Genomic DNA, 20,754 nt, shown 5'->3' with positions numbered 1-20,754 from the left:
AACCACAGAAGCACTGAAAATCCATTTTACCCCAGCCAACAGGTACCAAACCCACACCAAACTCACAACGGACTCTGATGTTGTCAATACATGTTTTGACTGTTGTTACAAAGCAACAATTTGTTAATTTCCTATCATACACTCTGTACTCTATTTGCAACGTGAAATAAAACAGAAATGTAAGGACTGGCCCTATTTCCAATAAGTTATTATTAATCTTTTCTTTGTCACAGCTGTATCCCCAGGACTGAGCACTGTGCCTGGTACTTGGTAGGTGCTCAATAAATCTGGAATAATAAGGAGACATCATCAGCTATTGCTTATGGAGAACCGATTAAAAGCCAGGTTTTTTGGATACATTCTGACATTTAATCTTCATAAAGACTCTGTGAAGTAGGTAGTTTGATCCCTATTTTATGGGGGCACAGAGAGGCTAAGTACATTATCTAAGGGCACACAGCCTGCAGGTAGCAGAGACAAGACATAAGCTCAAACTTGTACAATTCCCTCTAAGCCACAATATGTCCTTTGACCTAGTTGTGAAAACAAGATAAATGCATCTGAAACAACAGTAAGTGATGCAAAATAGAAAACCCTTAAGAGCTAGCAGGTATGGTCCAGACTTCATGTGTTAGAGACATTCAGAGCAGATGCAGCCTGGAGTGGTCAGGACTTCTTAGAAACGGGATCATGGAATGGGCCTTGAATGATGAGAGGATCAGAGGGAAAGGTCACCCCAAACCAACTGTGTGGTTAACTAGTTGTAAAGGTTAATGGTTGCCAAACCTGGCCAAGCAAGTCTGAATTAGCATTGAAAAGAATCACAGATGTAGAAAACTAGTATGCATAGGGCCCTCATGATAAATCGCTTTGTAATGGGAAGAGGGAAAAATGTTTAAAAACACTGACTCTGAGGGTGCTTGGGTGGCTCAGCCAGTTAAGTGTCTGACTTTGGCTCAGGTCATGATCTCATGGTTTGTGAGTTTGAGCACCAGTCAGGCTCTGCGCTGACAGGTCAGAGCCTGGAACCTGCTTCAGATTCTGTGTCTCCCTCTCTCTGCCCCTTCCCCATTTTGTGCTTTGTCTGTCTTCCTCTCTCAAAGATAAATAAACATTAAAAAAATTAAAAACACTGACTCTGGCCTCCTAAATTTTTGAGGGAAAGTTGGTGTAGCTTGCAATACAGAGAAGGCAACATTTTTATACTACTCCTTTCTATTCCTGCCTAAGATTTCAGCCAAGCAACATTAAAGAAGGAGTGGTAATTTCAAAATTTATAGCAGTGCTTTGTGCTGCCTAAGCTATGCTGTCCCAGAGAGTAGCCACTGGCCATATATATCTATGGAGCATTTGAAATGTGGGTGGCCCAAACTGGGATGTGTAAATGTAAAATCCACACCAATTTTTCATGAAAAAAAAAAAAGAATGTAAAATATTCCATTAGTTTTATATTGATTACATATTGATAATAGTTTGCATGTACTGGGTTAACTAAAGTATATTATTGTCATCAATTTCACATTTCTTTTTTCTGTGTTAAGGTGGCTACTAAAATGTTTCACATTACCTATGTGGCTCGTGTTAAATTTCTATTAGTCATATGTTAGTTTGCTAGGGCTGCCATAACAAAGTATGCCAAATGGGTAGATTAAACGGCAGGAATTTATTTTCTTAGAATTCTTGGGGCTAGAGGCTCAAGATCAAGGTGTCAGCTGGACTGTTTTTTTCTGAGGCCTCTGTCCTCGGAAGGTAGATGGCTCTTCTGGTGTCTTCACATGGTCTTGTGTGTGTGTGTGTGTGTGTGTGTCCTAATCTCCTCTTATGAGGACACTGTATGGATTAAAGCTCACCCTAATGACCTCATTTAACCTTAATCACCTCCTTAAAGGCCCCATCTCCAAATACAGTCACATCCTAAGGTACTGGGGTTAGGGCTTCAACATAGGAGTTTTGGAGCAACACAGTTCAGCCCATCCTAGGTCAACACAATGCTAGAAAGAGGAGGGGAGAAGATGTTTTTCATTGAGGATGATACCTTCTGAAGTGTTTTAAATGTGTTTTAATGTGAGCCTGAGGCACGAGGCCAGAGGGCTCAGAATTCCTTACTAGGCTTAAGAAACAAGGAGGCCGATGCAAAGACAAAGAGTAGAAAAGCCAGGTTGAGAAATATGAATGAGTGCAGAAATAGGGAAGTAGAGGAAATGATCGATAGCGTCGCTGGAGATCAGAGATTTAAGAAAAGGAAAGTTGTCAGCGGTACATTCTGTGTGGCAAGAATTCCAAGACAACTCTAGGAACAGGAATGCCATCTCATGTTTAATGGGTGTCTGCCACAGCAGCTGTAACAGCAAAGTGCACAACCGCTTTGTGCAAGTCTTTGCCTTGAAAAAGCAAAGCAAGAGGGATGGTATGGGACAGAAATGAAAGAGCACCTGCAGAAGGCAGGCTGTGAAGGAAATCAGGAATCCAGTTGCTAAAAGGAACAGGGGAAGTAGAAGAAAGGTGAGTTGGTTGAGATTCTCCATCAGTGTTGGCCTGCATCTCATGGAGAGGTCAGGGTGGGCAGGCAGGGTTTGTGGTCTCCTACCATAGGGAGAATGAGGGCTTGAACCCATCCCATCACACTACTGGGAGTACTGGGGGATGCCCTTATACCTGGAGTTTGAGTCCTACCTGAGTAAAATTCACATCTGTAGGTGAATTTCTACATCACCTCATTTAAACACATCACCTTATTTGACTTTCAAAACAAACATGTGAAGCAGACAACTGTACCACACCACTTACCATTCCCATGTTATGACTGAGAAAACAGAGGCTCAGAGGAACTGCATGATTTTTGGAACTAAAATACCAGACGTATTCGGGGCTACTGCAGCCCTCCCACAGCTCTCTGCCATCCTCACGCCAAATAGCACGTGTACACACACACACACACACACACACACACACACACCCCTCATGTGTGTGGGCTGGATTCCCAATGTTCAGTTTTCTGACAGAATCTCTCATGATCCATTGTTTCCCCTTGTAAATTCATGTATTACTCAATTCTAAACACTTCTGGTGGGTAACAAAATGGATGCCGGGAAATTATCCAGGAAGTTCATGTCAAATTGAACAATATATTTTAAAAATACCGGCTACGTGTGTCTTGCAGGTATTTTACCAGAGCGATGGCCTAAATTGGGTGAAATACCTCTGCACCTCAGATCTGTCGTCTTTTTTACAGTGGTTTTTGCCCTGGGCAAAGATTTGGATTCACTGGTTTAACACGTATCAAGAGAGAAAGAGGATGCCTTAAACTTTTTCTCCTTCTGTCAGCATGGAAATGAAAACATATAAAGTGGGGAAAGGGGACTTTTCATTCAGCAATAGATTTAAAAAAAATTTCATTAAGCATAGCTCTCTTTATTCCATGTATACTGCTTTCCTCCCATGGATTTACCCATAAATCCCTTCCCAGCAATGGTACCACAAATAGTGTGTGTCAGTGATGTAGGAATCTAACCTACCTTAATGTCTTTTTATAGGTGGTTGTTTGATTTTCCTGTAATCAAACAGGAATTTTCAGGGCGTTGGGTGGCTCAGTTGGCTAAGCACCTGACTTCGGCTCAGGTCATGATCTCATAGTTCGTGAGTTCAAGCCCTGCATGGGGCTCTGTGCTGACAGCTCAGAGCCTAGAGCCTGCTTCAGATTCTCTGTATCCTGCTTTTTGCCCGTCCCCTGCTTGCACTTTCTCTGTCTCTCTCTCTCTCTCTCTCTCTCTCTCTCTCTCTCTCAAAAATAATAATAATAGTAATAAAACATTTAACAAAACCAGGAATTTTGATTTTGCAACAAACTAAGATGTCCCAAAATAGGGGACATTTCTGAAGAGTCCCCAAGTCACCTCACTCTAGTTCTTGCTACTCCGAGTCTAATCCGCAGACCAGCAGCATCAGGGTCACAGGTGAGCTTGTCTGGAATGCAGGCTGTCGGGTCCCATGTTAGATCTACTGATTCGGAATTGACTCTTGAAAGCATCCACAGCTGATATCCTTGGAAGTTTAAGAGGCGCTGCCCTAGCCAATTCTCAGATACAGTACCTAAATCCTGACAAAGCGGAATTCTAAGTCCCAGCTACGGGAGACATTTGGGGTTGAAATCACAAACAGACTCTTCACTAAGAACTTCACAAGCCAGGGAGCAAACCGCAGACTTGGGTGGAATCATGACAATCTGAAACATAGCACCTATTCCCACTTCAAGTGATGGCTGAAATTCCACGGTAGGTTCCCAAATTATTCTTCAGGAACAGTCCCCACATAACCAAACAGATTGCCTAGCATTGCAGCCCAAAGCCAGAGAACTGGGGCTGGCCATTATTGTTCAGTGGGGATAAGTGTGAGAAAGGGTATGGGGGGGTGTCTCAGAATAGGGGCAGGAGTGAGGGGAGGAAGAAACGGAACAAAAGAAAAAGCAGCTTAAATGTGCTGGGCAGCCAAGGATGAGTCACAACCCTTTAGAAAGTGGAGACACGGACAAAGTAGGAAGGGGTAAAGATGCCTTTCTGAGGCTAACTGAATCACAGGACCCCTACGTCTAGATGACAGCACTGCCTGAAGAATAAACAGCTTTCTTGGCTTTCCTAGAGGAAAGCACAGCACACGGACGAGTCACCAGCCCACCCTGCAAAACCCTGCCGTTTCCTGACAGATTTTAGGGCCGAGGACTTGCCCTCAGGCCACGAGTCCCATCAACGTTTACATGCCAATTCCAAAGTGGCAAGTGTGGGAGGAAAAGAGCCAAGTATCTGATACACTTCAAAAGTAATAACAATATTAATACTACTACTAATAATAATAATCTAAAGGTCTTTAACCTGTTAACGATGCACTGACAAACCCTGAGTTTGCCATTTTGGAAGAAATGATGCTGGGGCCAGAACTGAGACTGCAGATTGATTGATTTTTTTAATTTAATATTTGTTCATGGGGAGGCTGGCTTTTTTATTGTAGCGGCACCTGCTAGTGCCATTATAGTTACAAGGCCTGTTGGAGAGGCTTTATGGTGAAGGCTTATTTCTATTATAAATACTGGTTGGGTCTGGTGGTTAATATCCCGACAGTTTCCTGTTATACTGGGATCAATCAAATCTGGCCCATATTGTTAAATCACAGACGTCATCTTTGCACACAAAAATTTTTAAATAAATGTTAAGCCAAAATCAACATCATTAATTAAGTTGTGAAGGAAATATTACCCAAGTCATCCCTTAATTTAATCACTAACTTCAGATCAAGAATGTGAACAAACAAGTTCCTTAAAGCTCATTTTGAACTCAACTCAGTTATAAAAGCTCAATTATTAAAACTATATTATAAAAATATATACATTTGATGGCTATAAAAGTACTTATCTCGAACAAGCAACTCAGCACACGGGTTTCCTTCCATTTACTCAAAGACAATAAACAAATATTAATCACAAGGTTCAGTGTTCTATCAGCCAAGAAGCTATTATGTGCTTACCAAACATAGCATTTCTATTGCAAGCTCCCAAACTCAGGCACACACTGTAAAATATTTATATATGCTACTTGATAGTAAGTGTGAATTTTATTCTCTACACCAATACCTCAAGTGGGTTTTGTGAAGGTGAGGTTTCCCTCATGTACTGAGCAGCTGCAAGCATAGGCATGAAGGGAGATACACTTGGATTCCAGTCCTTTTCTTCATCTCAGCCCCTTTCCAGCTGTGTGACCACGGGCTGGTTAATTAACCTATCTATGTTTCATATTTTCCCATTAGTGAAACAAGAGTAATAATGGCATCTATCATTTTTGTTGTTGTAAAGACGGCAACATTAAAACAGGTGATGGTTAATTCCAGGTCAGGGGTTAGGAAAGTACAAAATGAGCCTGGAATATCTTGGAATGCCAGAAAGTATCAGAATGCTTAAAAAATAATAGATACATGTTGTAATTGGCAGAATACTGTTCCCCCAAAGATGTCCATATCCTAACCCCCAAACCCCTGAATGTGTTATCTTACATGGCAAGGGGGTGGGGGGATTCAAGTTTCAGATAGAATTAAGATGGTTAATCAACTGACTTTAAAATAAGCAGTCTATCTTGAATTTTCCAAGTAGGCGCAATGTCATTGCAAGGCTCCTTAAAAGTGGAAGAAGGAGGCAAAACAGGATCAGAGTCAGAAAGAGACTTGCAGTCTGCCGGCTGTGAAAATGGAGACATGAGACCCCAAGCCAAGGGATGTGGGTGGCCTCCAGAAGCTGGTTAAGGCAAGAGCCTCCAGATGGAATGTGATCCAGAGATACCTTCATTTTAGCTGAGAGAAAACAGTTTCAGAATCCTGCCCTTCAGAGCTGTAAGGTAACAAATTTGTGTTGGTCTAACTCGCCAAATTCACAGCAATACGGCAATAGGACATTATTGCATGGGTCAGGGAAACAGGATCCAGCTCGCCTACATACCAGGAGAGAATGATAAAGCAACTATTAACATTTGGGGAATCTGGGTGAAGGGTATAAGGAAATTCTTTGTAGTGAATGCAATTTTCACAATATGTCTGAAATTATGTCAAAATTAAGTTTTAAAAAAGAGAAAACTAGTTTGCATAGGAATCTGATCCTCAGCACCCCTCCCCTATTCCAGGCAACTAACTGTCTCTCTCTGACATCAGAGATTGGAGTTTCTGTCTTCTCCAAGGACCTGAGCTGGGAGCACCAGGCAAGCAGAGGGTGGAGGGGAGGTTGGTACTGGACAGTAGAGATTAGGATAAAGTCTCCCTGCCGAAGGTCGGGGCCCTTCCACTAAGTTTCAAACACAAGCAGCTGGTTTGACACCCCAACCCCCAACCACTGGCAGAAATTTGAATTACTCCTTTCTGGAGAAACTAACCAGTCCTAGAGTAGACATCCATACAAGGGATGCCCAATGAAAGAGCAAAACCACTTATTCACTGAAGACCACAAGTTGATGAGATTCATATACACACACTGAGCCCCCCACACCCCCCCAAAGATATCCACAGCCCAATCCCTGGAACCTGTGAATATGCGAGGTTACATGACAAAGAGGAATTAAGGCTGCAGGTGGAATTAAGGTTGCTAATTAGTCAACCCTGAAATACAGAGATGAGGCTGGATTATCCCTGGGAGCCAATATCCTCGTAAGAATCCATTAAAAAAGAAGACAAAGACAAAAGAGGAAAGTCACAGGGAATGTGACCATGAAGAAAGGTGAGTGATACGATGTGACTCAACCTGAGATTTTGGGTTGGCTTTGAAGGTGGAATTAGAGGCCATGACCCAGGGAAGCTTCTAGACACTGGAAAAGCCAGAGAAACAGATTCTCCCCTACAGCTTCTAGAAAGGAAGGCAGCCGTGATTCTAGACACCATGATTCTAGCCCAGTGAGACCATGTTGGATTTCTAAGCTGCAGAGTTGAAAGGTAACATATTTGTGTTGTCTTAAACCTCACATTTGTGGTCATTTGTGAGGGCAGCAAGAGAAAACGAATACATACATACAGAGCTTCCAATTGGCTTTATGTGGTCTTCATTTTATTTATTTATTTTCTAAAAGTTTTAAGTTTATTTATTTGTTTTGAGAGAGAGAGAGAATGAACAGGGGAGGGGCAGAAAGAGAGAGGGAGAGAATCCCAAGCAAGCTCTTAGAACTGTCAGTTCTAAGCCTGATGTGGGGCTCAAACTCACAAAACTGTGAGATCATGATCTGAGCCAAAAGCAAGAATCAGATGCTTAACTGATTGAACCACCCAGGTACCCATGTAGTCTTTTTAAATGTGAATGTGCAACCAAGAATCACCAGGCATTTAAGAAGTGCTTCTAACATGAAAGAGATGGAAACAAGTAAACAAACAACAGAACAAAAAAAACAATGCAGAAGGCAATAATGTTCCCAGAGAAATAAGTGGACATATTGCATCCATGAAACAAGGACAGAGTGCTATTTATTATTGTATTTATCTAATATTTATACAGAACTCACTATGTGCCAGGCAATATACTAAGTGCTCTACAAATATTAAACCATTTAATCATCATAACAACTTTATGAGTTAGGTTCTGTTATCCTTTATTTTACAGATGAGGAAGTCATAGAGAGGCTAAGTAACTTGACCAGGATCACACAGCTGAGCTGGGTTATGAACAGAGTCACACAAGAATACTTGGGAATATAAAAATATACTGGCAGCAGTTGAAAAAAGTTACAGAAAATGTTGAAATATATGAGGCAATATTTTAGGAAGGAGAAAAATATATAAAGAGATCAATAATGGGAAAAAAGATGTAAGAAACCCAGGAAGTTCAATATCCAATTAATAATAGTTTCAGAAAATGAAAATTGAGAAAACAGAGGGAAGAAATTACTAAAGAATTTGTTGGAGAAAATTCTCAAAATAGTGGGACATGAATTTCCAGATTGAAAGGGCCTGTTGAGTGCCCAGCATAATAAGTGAGAAATAATTATTATCAGTGTTATGGGCTGAGTATGACTATCTTCGCAAAATTAATACATTGAAACCTATTTCCTCAATGTGATGGTATTTGGAGGTAGGGCCTTTGTGAGGTGATTATGCAATAAGGATGGAATCCTCATGAATTGGATTCATGCCCTTATAAAAGAGACCCCAGAAAAATCCCGCACCCTTACACCTGTGAGAACACCATAAGAAGGCAGTCATCTATCTATGAACCAGGAGTAGGCTCTCACCAGACACAGAATCTGCAGAAGCCCTGATCTTGGATTTCTTAACCTCTAAAACTGTGAGAAATAAATTTCCGTTGTTTATAAGATGCCCAAGTTACGGTATTTTGTTATAGAAGCCTGAATGCATGGAGAAATCAAACCAGACTGAAATTTCGGGATAGCATGTATAAAGAAGCCCTCAAAACTTTCTGAGGAGAAATAAAACACATCTTATTCAAAGGATTGGCAAAAATAGTAGCATCAGATATCATAAGGGCAGCACTGAAAGCTAGAAGACAATAAAGCAAAAATGTCAAAATCTCAAGAGGAAATGAGCTGCATGCTAGAATTCCATACCCAGTCAACTCACCGTCGAGTGTGAGATCAAATAAGGATTACTTTAAGATATATAAGGTCTCAAAATCTCTACCTTGCATGCACCCTGTATCAGGGAGCTCATTAGTATATTACCCAACAGAACAAGGAAGTAAAACCCAAAAAGGAAAACCTGGGAATAGGAAATAGGTAATCCCAAAGATGATGGTGAGAGGAGGTCCCAAATGATAGCTGGGCAGTGGCCTCAAGAAGAGCCCACGTATATATGAACAGGAGGATCGAGGTTATAGTGTCCTAGAAAAACAAAAAATAAAGTCACTGGTAGACTACCTAATGGGTTTGACTGAACTTAGAGGAGTGTTAGAGCTTTTAGAGTTTGAGGAAAGAATTTGTGATAGTTATATAGAAAGCTAAGTTTTTAAAGAGTAAAGCAATTATTAACTCCAAAACAACAACAACAACAACAACAACAACCCGAAAGTGCCACAAAACTCCAGCTATAAGTCATATTGAGGTCATACTAAGGCAAATGCTGAAATTGAATTTTTCAAGGCTTTGAAATAACTATAATGAAATGATGGGGAGATGGAAGAGATATCATTGGAAAGCTGAATCCTCATCTCCCAAGATAGGAAGTCAATAAATAATATTTCAAAATAGAAATTCAAGATATTGAAATATAAGCTTGTTGTTTTTAAATATGGAGTTAGATAGCAGAAGAAACAACCAAAATGGTTGAAAGTGATTGTCTCTGAGGAGGGCGACTTCAAAGATGGGGGAGAGGGTGGAGCAGGAAAATAACATTTCATTATAAACAATTTGACTTCTTTTTTTCTCTTTACCCCTTCTTTCAGTTCGATATACTTTAATATAAAAGCATCATCTTGATAATAAAAATTACACACAGGGGCACCTGGATGGTGCCTCAGTTAAGCCTCCAACTCTTGATTTTGGCTCAGGCCATGATCTCATGGTTTGTGAGTTCAAGCCTTGCATCAGGCTCTGTGATGATGGTAGGGAGTCTTCTTGGACTTCTCTCTCTCCCCCTCTCTGCCTGTTCCCCCATTCGTGCTCACTCTCCCTCTTTCAAAATAAATAAATAGACTTTAAAATTTTTTTTAACATTTATTTTTGAGACAGAGAGAGACAGAGCATGAGCAGGGTAGGGGCAGAGTGAGAGGGAGACACAGAATCTGAAGCAGGCTCCAGGCCCTGAGCCGTCAGCACAGAACCCAATGCGGGACTCGAACTCGTCAACCATGAGATCATGACCTGAGCCAAAGTTGGACGCTCAACCGACTGAGCCACTCAGGCGCCCCCCCACACACAAATTTTTTTTTAATTAAACATAAATGCCTTGAACAGGGTTCAGCACACAGTACGTGCTCAATGAATAGTTGATGTTGATATTCATGCTGCTGTGATCGTTGTCAAAGCTGTTAACACTAGAAGGGGAATCGCTCCATAGTCTGCACAACAGCCCTAAGGTAAGTTATTTCACACCTTTCCATTTCTCCATCCAAAGACAGAAATGCTCAGTGAATCACACTCTAGGTAAGACTAAGATACACGCAAATCTAAAAATGCTCTAAAAATGCTGGGAATCTCTTCCCTAAAAACATACCTGAGTGCTTTCTATAAGCTGGAATAAAGTTTAGCTAAAGATGCTTCCTATTATAGTGTAACAGGATCTTACTTACCACTCCATTTATTACTCAACTCTTCGTTTATCTATTCATTCAAAAACATGGAGCATCTACTATGTGCCAACACTGTTCTGGAAAAGTATCAAAACAGACCAGATTCCATACCTTCACAGTACTTATATTGTATTTACAGAAACAAAAAGAGACTCTGAAGAGACAATGAGACTTGTTGACAGACATGATGTAAGTGTGAAAGACAGGAATTAAATCTCTTCCAAAAATTTTGGCCTAACCAACTGAAAGGATTAATTGTCATCAGCTCATATGGGGAAAGCTGTGGAAAGGGCAGGTTTGGGTGGGAAGATCAGAATTAAGTTTTGGATTTAAGGTGGAGATGCCTATATATCTAATGGAGTGTCAAGTAGGGGCTGAATACAGGAGTCCAAGTTCAAAGAACCGATCTGGCCTGGAGATAAACTGTTAGAATCACTGGCCTATCAGTCAGGGTGTAGGGAAGCACAGAGAAACCATTCAAGGTATTTAAAGCAGAAGCTTCCAAATTTGTTGGGAGGAGCGAAAGAATGTAATTCAAGAACGACCGCTGGATGTTCCATTCTCAAGTCCCTTCATCATCGCTGTAATCCAGAAGGCAAGACACTGTCACTACTACCTCCACTCCATGTCTCGCACCCATGAAATTGGCAAAAAGATGTGAAATATGAAGCCCAGTTGCAGAAAACGCTCATGCATGTCAGATGGAGCTGCCACGGAAAAATGGCTTCAGCATCCTTGCTGTCTGTTACTTTTTGTATGAGTACTTATTGTTGGCAGAGCCTAAGTCATGTTCATAAGCTTAGTTGCACAAGAGTCTAGGAAGTATAGCTGTTAGCCTTCAAGTACCTGAAATTCAGAAGGGAACTTAAGGGAATCATATGGATGCCAAAGGACAGTAAACAATATCTGGCATAAATGGCATTGAAAACCATAAAACTAGGTGAAGTCACCAAGGAAATAAATAAATAGGAAGAGAGGAGACCCAAAGACTGAGCTGTGGATCACTTCAAAGGGGAGGTGAAAGGAAACAGAAACAGCCTTCAAGGTAAGTGGAACATCAGGATGGAATTTTGTCCTGGAAGCCAAATGAAGAAAGTTCTCTAAGGAGGAAAGAGTGATGGGGCGCCTGGGTGGCTCCATCAGTTGAGCTTCCGACTCTTGATTTCAGCTCAGGTCATGATCCCAGGGTCCTGGGATCGAACACCCAGTTGGGCTCCACGCTGAGCACGGAGCCTGTTTAAGATTCTCTCTGTCTCTCTCCCTCTCTCTGCCCCTCTCCCTGTGCCCCTCTCAAAAATTAATTGATTTTAAAAAAGGAGGGAAGAGTGACGATCAGTCCCATATCTTCAGATGCTGTACAGTTCTAATTATTTTGTAAAAATATTGCATAGTTATTGTAAAAACAAAGATACAAAGAATAAATACCACTTGAAGTTCTACTCTTCAGGGAGAGATCATCACCATTAACATTTGGCGAACTACTCACTGTTTTGTATACATAAGTATTTATAATGCTTCTGTACTTGATGTTATCTATCTATATACAATTATATATCAATGAATTATATACTACTTGTTCTATTTCACAATCAACTTTTATCAGCCAATAATATGACATGGCCATGTTTCTACAGCCAATAGATGTGTATTTGCATCATTGTTTGCTCAAGAATGCATTTTATAAATAAACCATAATTTATATAACCATTCCCTTATAAGTGGACATTTAGGCTGTTCTGGTATTTTAATATTATTTCAATACTGCATGAGCATACTTATTAATATGATATAAAATTCTTGGTGTCTAAAGCTCCTTTTCACCAAATTAAATACTTGAGGTAGAAAGAACCCATTCAATTCAGAAATGGTCATATAGTTGCAAAGCTTCATAAAAGAAAATAATTTGGAATGATGTTATTATAAAACCTGCACCTGATTTTGTGTGTCTTGAAGTTGAAAATAATATTATGTTTTCTTGCATAGTTTGTATCAATTCACATGGTTCTAAAATTTGGTGACTATTCCAGCACAGGAGCTCTTTTGAACTTATGCTATTATCAACCTATAATACTATATTTTATTTTTAAAACACTCAGAAAATATTTTTCCCATAAGCTTCCTTAACATTATAATTTGATAGTTACATCAGTAATCAGTGTTTTGTAGATATAAAATTTAAATATTTAACATACAGTATAATTTCTGCTGCTTGATGTCCACCAACACAGGGTTGACTTTAGTAGGAACGAAGATAAAAATGAAAACTCATAGCATGGTTTACCCAATCATTTGTGCAGGCAGACTCAGAAAGCTGATAGAAGTTTTGGCACTGTGTTTACCATCCTCCAACAAATTATTTCAATAACAATGAATTTATTAAGGTGGGGTGACTTCATCTCTCTCCTTCTCTGTGTATATATTAGCTACTGTGTAGATAAACCTAAGTGTTCATGTATGCCTCTATGGATAGATTCGTACATAATCCCTGGATGAAATGCACTATATACAGAAAGTGTAAGGCATTATTGGTATGTAAAATAGAATTCTAAAATTGTGAAGCAAATTATATCATAGGAACACTGGGCACCAAATTATAAACAAACATAGGCAAATAAGCTTTAAATCATTCATTTCTGCTTCCAAGAATATTAAATCTAAGTCTTAAAGGCTTCTTATTTCCTTCCCCCTTTTGTAGGCTGTCCTTCCCTGTCTACATTTTGTGATATATGTTGGCCTCTTCAAACATTCTACAGTCATAAAAATCTCAGGGAAACATTTCACCACTTGACAGACCGTTCTGCACTTGGCTGACTCCAGGAGCCACGGGTGCCATCTGTTTACGACGACTCCTTGGGCATTCAGGGGATTATTTTCCATACAGGAATGCTATCAGGGACCCTGCAACCAAAGAGGTCACTCTTGGACCTCTCCAATCAGCCTATACTCCCAAAGACCTTCAAGTTTCCAGGGATATCAGTGGAACCTTTGTAGACTGTCAGCTTTTACTGGCGTAAGACCTGGGGATCAAATAAGAAGGAATATGCCGTTGCCCCCTTGTTAGACCTATAAGGCAGATTCCTCAGGAAACAGATTCTGACACAGCGATTTGGGCACAGGAGGCTTATTGTGGTGTGCTTTGGGGACTGCCATTGGTGGGGTATGAAGGAAGCAGAACTAGGAACAAGAAGAAGTTTCACTTTGATGCAATGGCAGCAGAAGCTTCGGCTTATCCCACAAGGGGCTCTGGAGCTAGGGTGGCTTCTCAGAGTTGTCCCTAGTTGAAGTAAGTAGATCTAGCCTTGGTGCCCTTGCATCGACCAGTCATTGGATATAGGAACCCCCCTATGAAGGAGTGTAATCTGGAGTGAGGGACCTCTTCTTGGCTAAGGATGTTTCCTCAATGAGGCCTTAGCTGTGAGCTACCAGCAGTCACAACCCCCAACAGCAGGGGAATGAGAGCCTGTGTCTGGAGGGAAATCTGGGCAAAGCACTAAGGCATGCACTACACTCTTCCACTCTCAGGAATCTCCTGATGTCTTGGAAAGCCAACTCTATATGAAAAGTTCCAACCTGAGCACTCTAAAGATGGCAATCACTGTCTTTAGACATTAAAAGGCAAGTATCACAGAGGGACCACCAAGGTTTGGTGACCCTCAAATGCAGAGCCTTAGCCACCCTGGGCATAGTTTCTATAAAAGCTGCTGCAGCAGGTTTTAAAAGCCATATCTGATTAAGAAGCATCCCAGGGTCTATGGTGAGGGTACTCTAAATGTGGCGATTTTTCCTCAGGGACATGAAATGAGAATTTATGCCAGAATATCAACAGCATCATCTACAACTGATGTTTACTTTAATTACTGTACAGGCATCCTGCCCATTTCCCTGAGCCCACCCCCTTAAGTCACTATCAATACCCAAACATGTCAACAGATTCTACATTTTTCTACCATATTTCCTGCATCTCCCTTCTCTAGCTCCTGGAAAGTTGGACAAACTGGAAAAGCCATGGAGATACTATCCCAGGCAAAATGCTCAGACAATGGAAGATGGATGTTGGCAGATAAATACCCCGGCTACATTGCCTCTTAAGGACACAATTCCAAAGTGTGGAGACCAAAGACGGTCTCCAATTGCCTGCAATGGAAACCCACTCAATACACCATTTACTGGCTCTTCTTCCCTGATTCATCCACTTCCTCTCTGTTCCTGAGATCACCTCCCAATAGATGACTTGCACCCTAATCTTTGTCTCCACATCTGCATTGGAGGAAACCCAACCTAAGTGGATATATGAAGACTGTCTTCATCATCATTTATCTTTATCATTATAATGAAGCCACTAAAGTAGTGTGTAAATTCATCTCTGCTGAGGAAAAGCTATTGCCTTCTCTTCACCTCCAACATTCTACAGAGTAAATGCCCCTTGGTGTCATCTTCTTTTTGGCCCTTTACATCGGGATAGATAGAAAAAGAGACAGAAAGAAAGATAGATGATAGATGATTAGATAGATAGATAGATAGATAGATGATAGGAAGGATGTATTCTGATGGTTTTATAATTATTCTTGCCTATGTACAAAAGCCTGTAAAATTTCTCTCCAGAAGAGACCTTAACAGTGTGTCATCTTTGATTTTGGCTGCCTGCCATCTCTTCCCCTTCCTTCTGTTCAGAACACTTTGGATTTTCTTTGAGGAAGGACACTTGCCCACACGCAGACCCAATGGACTCATGGTAGCAGACCTTCATGAACTACAGCCTTCCAGTTCCTACAGAAGCACTGGATCCACAACATCTTTCCCCTGTTTAAACCCCACCGCCACCACCACCACCCCCAACACACACGGCTTCGTGCTGTACTTAAAGTAAAACTCAAACTATTTTGGGGCACCTGGGTTACTCAGTTGGTTAAGCATCCAACTCTTGATTTCGGCTTAGGTCATGATCTCACAGTTTGTGAGTTCAAGCCCCTCATCAGGCTCTGAGCTGACACTGCAGAGCCCGCTTGGGATTCTCTCTCTCTCATCCTCTCTCTCTGCCCCTCCATCACTTCTCTCTCTCTCTCCCTCTCTCTCTCTCAAAAATAAATAAATTTAAAAAAACCCTCAAACAATTTCCCTGACTGCTATAGGCCAAATGTCTGTGTCCCCACACAATTCATATGCTGAAAACTAATCCCCAATGTGATGGCATTAGGAAGTGGGGCACTTTGGAGGTAATTAGGTCATGTGGGTGCCCTCATGAATGGGACTAGTGCTGTTATGAAAGGGACCCTAGAGAACTCCCTCACCTCTTCCACCACGTGAAGACACAACAAGAAGACGGCCATCTATGAACCAGGATGCGGGTTCACACCAGACATCAAATCTGCCAGCACCTTGATCCTGGACATCCAGCCTCCAGAACTGTGATAAATAAATTTCTGTTGTTGATAAGCCATCCAGTCTATAGTATTTTGTTACAGTAGCCTGAAAAGACTAAGACACTGATCTAAAAATTTTCAGGTGATCTGGACCTTTTTGAGCTCATGTCACATTCTACTTCCCCCAGCTCAGTCTGGTTCTCTCTCTTCTTGGACCTGCCAAGCTCATCCCCGTATTAGGCCTCAGCAATAGTACGTCGCCTGGAAAACTCCTTTCTCAAACCTTTGTTTACCTCCTTCTTATCATTCAGTTCTCAAACCTAATATCATCTCCTCAGAGAAGGGTTCCCTTCCTACCCAACCAAAGGTAGCCAACCTCTCAGTCACTATCACATAACCCTGTCTTGTTTTCACCAGTGCTCATGATGATACAAAACTATTGTGTTTATTAATTTACTCATTCACTGTCTGATGTCCCTACAAAAACATAATCTTCATAACAGCATGGCATCATTCTTGTTCACTCTATTATCCTCAGTATCTAGAATAGTACTTAGAACATAGCAAGTATTCAATAAAGGTACTTAAAGTAATACATGAATAAATGAACTGTTTCTTGCTTATATAGCAAAGCATAAGCTTGGAGAAAAAAAAATATGAGACATCTACTCCAAAATGTATCGATCATTATTTTAAAACATCCTAAAATCTAAAGGCAAAGTATTAAATAAACATGGAACATAGCAATCATTAAGATTATTACAGGCCATCAGGTTTCAATTGTCATTCCAGATTGTCTAGAGATGTAAAATCTAAAGGCCCTTCCACTTCCAAACTTCTTTAACACTACAGATTTCATTATTCTACATTGAGTTATTTGTTGCTTCACAACGTTAAAATAATAACAGGCTAGTTAATAAAAATAATATAATGACAACAATAGCAAGAAGTCAATGTTGTTATTTCCTCTGATTTACAGAGGTACTCTAGATGGGGGATTGAAAAGCAGCTGATTTCTGAGTCAGGCAAAGAAGTCCATCATAGTTATGGATACTTCAAGTCAAATCAGCAAAATGTGCTACCCGAGGTAACCCGTGAAATACGTTTTGCTAGATAGTGCCAGGCAGGGAGGAGGGAGAAACAGGTGTTCTAGCAAGGATATGGGACTGTGTTGTTTTTGCAGACAAAAAGGAACAAAGCCTGAAAGATTTAGCCCTTCAGAGCAACAACTTTGAGAGCTTGCAGTGATTTATTTGACAGGGAAGAGGAGGGTGGACCCCCTCCTCTACAGGATCAGCTCCTTGATTATAAACATTCAATAACTTTCTGGTTGAAATGCTCCCCCCCCCACCTTGCCTATACATTTCTGACACCTGCTTTATTATTTTCTATTAGGAAATTCTATTTAATTCCGTCCACAGCTTGGCGACCTTTGCGTGGCTTCCCCACTTAGGAAATTTACAAGTAAATCACCAAGAAGCATGTACAAATGCTCTTATAAAATATACATGCGCTTGTAAATGAAAATGCACCAAACGGAAAAAAAAAAAAAGCTCCATGCATTGCAAGAACTAGGCATATGTGCGTAAGAGGTGGGAGGCAGGTGTTTGGGAAATCTTCACACCATCCCAATATTTTTCTAATGGTTTCCATTTCCAATGCAAGGGAGAATTCGGAAAACATTAGCCACTCTGGTGTGCTCTGAGCGGTGACATGTAGCTGGCAACGTGGTGGGTGGGATCCCCCCCTTTCTTCCTCTAACAAAGAAATAGGGTGAGTTTATTAAAGCATAAATGCCATTTTCATCCTGCAATGTTAACTGTGAGGCTGGGATCCCCGAGGTACAGAGGCAGTCAAAGCAAACAGCTGTGCCACCTACTCGCAACAGTTGTACGCCCACCACACAGCACTGAGGGGAGGAGCAGGTCAAAGAAAGCCCTTAAAGAGGACGGGAACCTCGCTTAGCTCTCTCCTCACAGCCCGAGGGAAAATCCAGCCCTTCCGAGGGTAGGTATTGTGTGTGAGGCTCACAGCACTGAGCATTCTCTTGCAACTTGTCTCCTATAAACCACCTACTGCATTTTTATATTCTACAGTCACATAGACTAAAACAGTGTTTAGCAAATTAACAGAACGCTAAATAAAAGACATATCAACCAACCTAGCAGGCAGCTTGTCGATGAGCCTGAGCTCCTGGGGTGGGGGGGTGGGGGGTGGTAACTGCTGTTTTGGTGGCAAGTGGTTGCTTCATCATCCAAGTCTCTTTGTGGGGCTCGGGAAAGATGGGGCGTTCTGGCCAAGCTGTTATTAGGTTATTTTTGTGGAGCCTAAGGGTTGCCCCATGCCTGCCTGTGTCGACAGAGAACATGGCGGGAGGGCTCATACAGAAGGAAACTGAGCCCCGCTTCAAAGACTTCCAGGGGCAAAGAGCCCTCCTCTCTTGTAACTCGGCTGCTTTGTCAGCCTGCGAGAGGCAGACTGCGGAGAGAACACCCTTGCTTGGCAAGCCTTCCTCTCAACCTCTTCTGTGCTTAAGAGGAGTTTGTAGGACGAGCCCTGCTATATGAAAATAGAAAAACCTTAGAATATGTTCTTCTTCTGAAATGTGGCTGCTGACCACCTTCTTCCCAGAAGGAGTCGCAAATGCGCAAGGATCCAGCCTGACGTGTTGCTCATCCCTCGTGACCAACTCCATGTCTTATGACACTGCAGCCCAGGGTCAGGAGACAACAATCAGTAGCCCCTATTGGGAACTGAATCTACAACCTCGACCTCAGTGGCGATGTGTCCTGATCAAATAAGATCAACCTCACCTGAATCCCCATCAGGTAAGTTAAACCCCCTGGACATGACTGACTCTTCTGTGCCAGCATCCCATCCTCAAGGGCACCTTGTTTCATCAATTGTCCCCCTGCAGCTTCAACATATAAAACATATAATATTTCTAAATGCCTTCCTTCATTCAACACCAGTAATTTAAGCCCATCTTTGTGCCAGGCACTGTTCCAGGGCATAGAGGGTGTATCAGTGGAATAAAATGGTCAAACATCCCTGATTTGGAAGAGATCATATTCTAGCCAGAAAAGACAGACGATAAACAATAGAAATAATATATTAAGTGATATATGAGATAGAAAAAGAAAATGTTAAGTAGAATAAGAAGGAAGCAGGAGTGTGGCGGTTGGAGGGCAAGTGGCAATTCCCGAAGACCGGTCAGAATTTTATTCACTGAGAAAACATTTGAGTGAAAACTTGAAGGGGGTGAGTGAGTTAGAGGATATTTGAGGGACGAATGTTCCAGGCAAAGGTAACACCCAGAGCTAAGGTAGAAGGACATCTGACATGTCAGCAAGAAAGGAGTTGTCGCTGGAGGGGAGTGAGCAAGGGGGGCAGTCACAGGAGTTCAGGCTGATGGGGAAACAGGTCATGTCAGACAACACACATTCTTCTGAGGACTTTGGCTTTGATGCAGAGAGAAATGAGGAGCCCTGGCAGTTTCCAGAAGAGAAGTGATGTGATCTGATTCATGCATTTAAAAAGCCACTAAGGCTGTTATGGGCAGAGTAGCGAACCCAAATTCCTCTCTTGTTACTGTTAGCTATCTCTTCATAGCGAGTCTTCTTAAAGAAGTTGTCTCCACTCAACACCTCCATTTAGTCTGCTGTCAATCATTCCTCAGTCTGCCTTTCCATACCCACCAATATTGACAATGGCCCCTTAGTGCCATCTGGAAATCCACTTGGATATCCTTTTGGGAAAATCCAAAGCTGGCCTTTTTGTCCTTACTTTTCCTATATTTTAGTTACTGCTGATGCTCTTTCTCTCTTCCATGAAAGTCTCTCCTACCCTGATAGCCATTCTCACCTCTTTTCCTTTAATCACCTTCATGGGTCTTCTTTCTCAACCTGGTAGACATGGGTGCTGCTCAGGTTTCTATATTAGGTTCTCTTCTCATTTGATACATTCTTCTCATTTGATACATTTGATGATTTCCTCCTATCCCACAAATTAAATTTCCATCTTTATGCTAGGGACTGACAAGCTATTATTTTCTTCCCCAATCTTGCTCTTGACTCCCAGACACAATATCCAACTGCTGAATGGACATCTCTATTCGACAGTAAAGGCCCCAGGATTTCTGTATAGGAGAGGCTTAAAAATAGCACTCTAGTGCGAAGGGAAGGGCTGGGATTGTATTAAAACTGACTTTCTACAGTATGTACCCTGTATTGGCTACAACTGTGTCTGTAAGTGGGGTAGCCAAGTGGAAGACTAATTGAAATTATAAGGAGGCTATGAGCCACTCCAAGCTACTTGTTGGCACCACTACAGACACAGACATTTGGATGATTGTGTGTGTGTGTGTGTGTGTGTGTGTGTGTGTATTCATTATAAATAAATCTGAACCCCTCATCCTATATCCTGTAGCCCAGGCCATGATACCTTGAATGGAGTTTGGATGCGGTCATCCAAACCCCAAACTCAGCCTCTTCTTTAGTTGCTGAGAATCCCCTCCCCTCCAACATTTTCTTCTGGTCATAAACTGTAATTAGCCTCAATCATCTTCCCTGGGGCTCTGTTCACTCAACCCAGCCTTCACTCTTTAAGGCCTTGGCCCCATCTTTGTAACACCCTCTCAGC

The sequence above is a fragment of the Panthera uncia genome, chromosome C2 (assembly GCF_023721935.1).
Source record: "Panthera uncia isolate 11264 chromosome C2, Puncia_PCG_1.0, whole genome shotgun sequence".
In the NCBI taxonomy this organism is placed as follows: domain Eukaryota; kingdom Metazoa; phylum Chordata; class Mammalia; order Carnivora; family Felidae; genus Panthera; species Panthera uncia.
Note: the sequence above shows the minus strand (reverse complement) of the source record.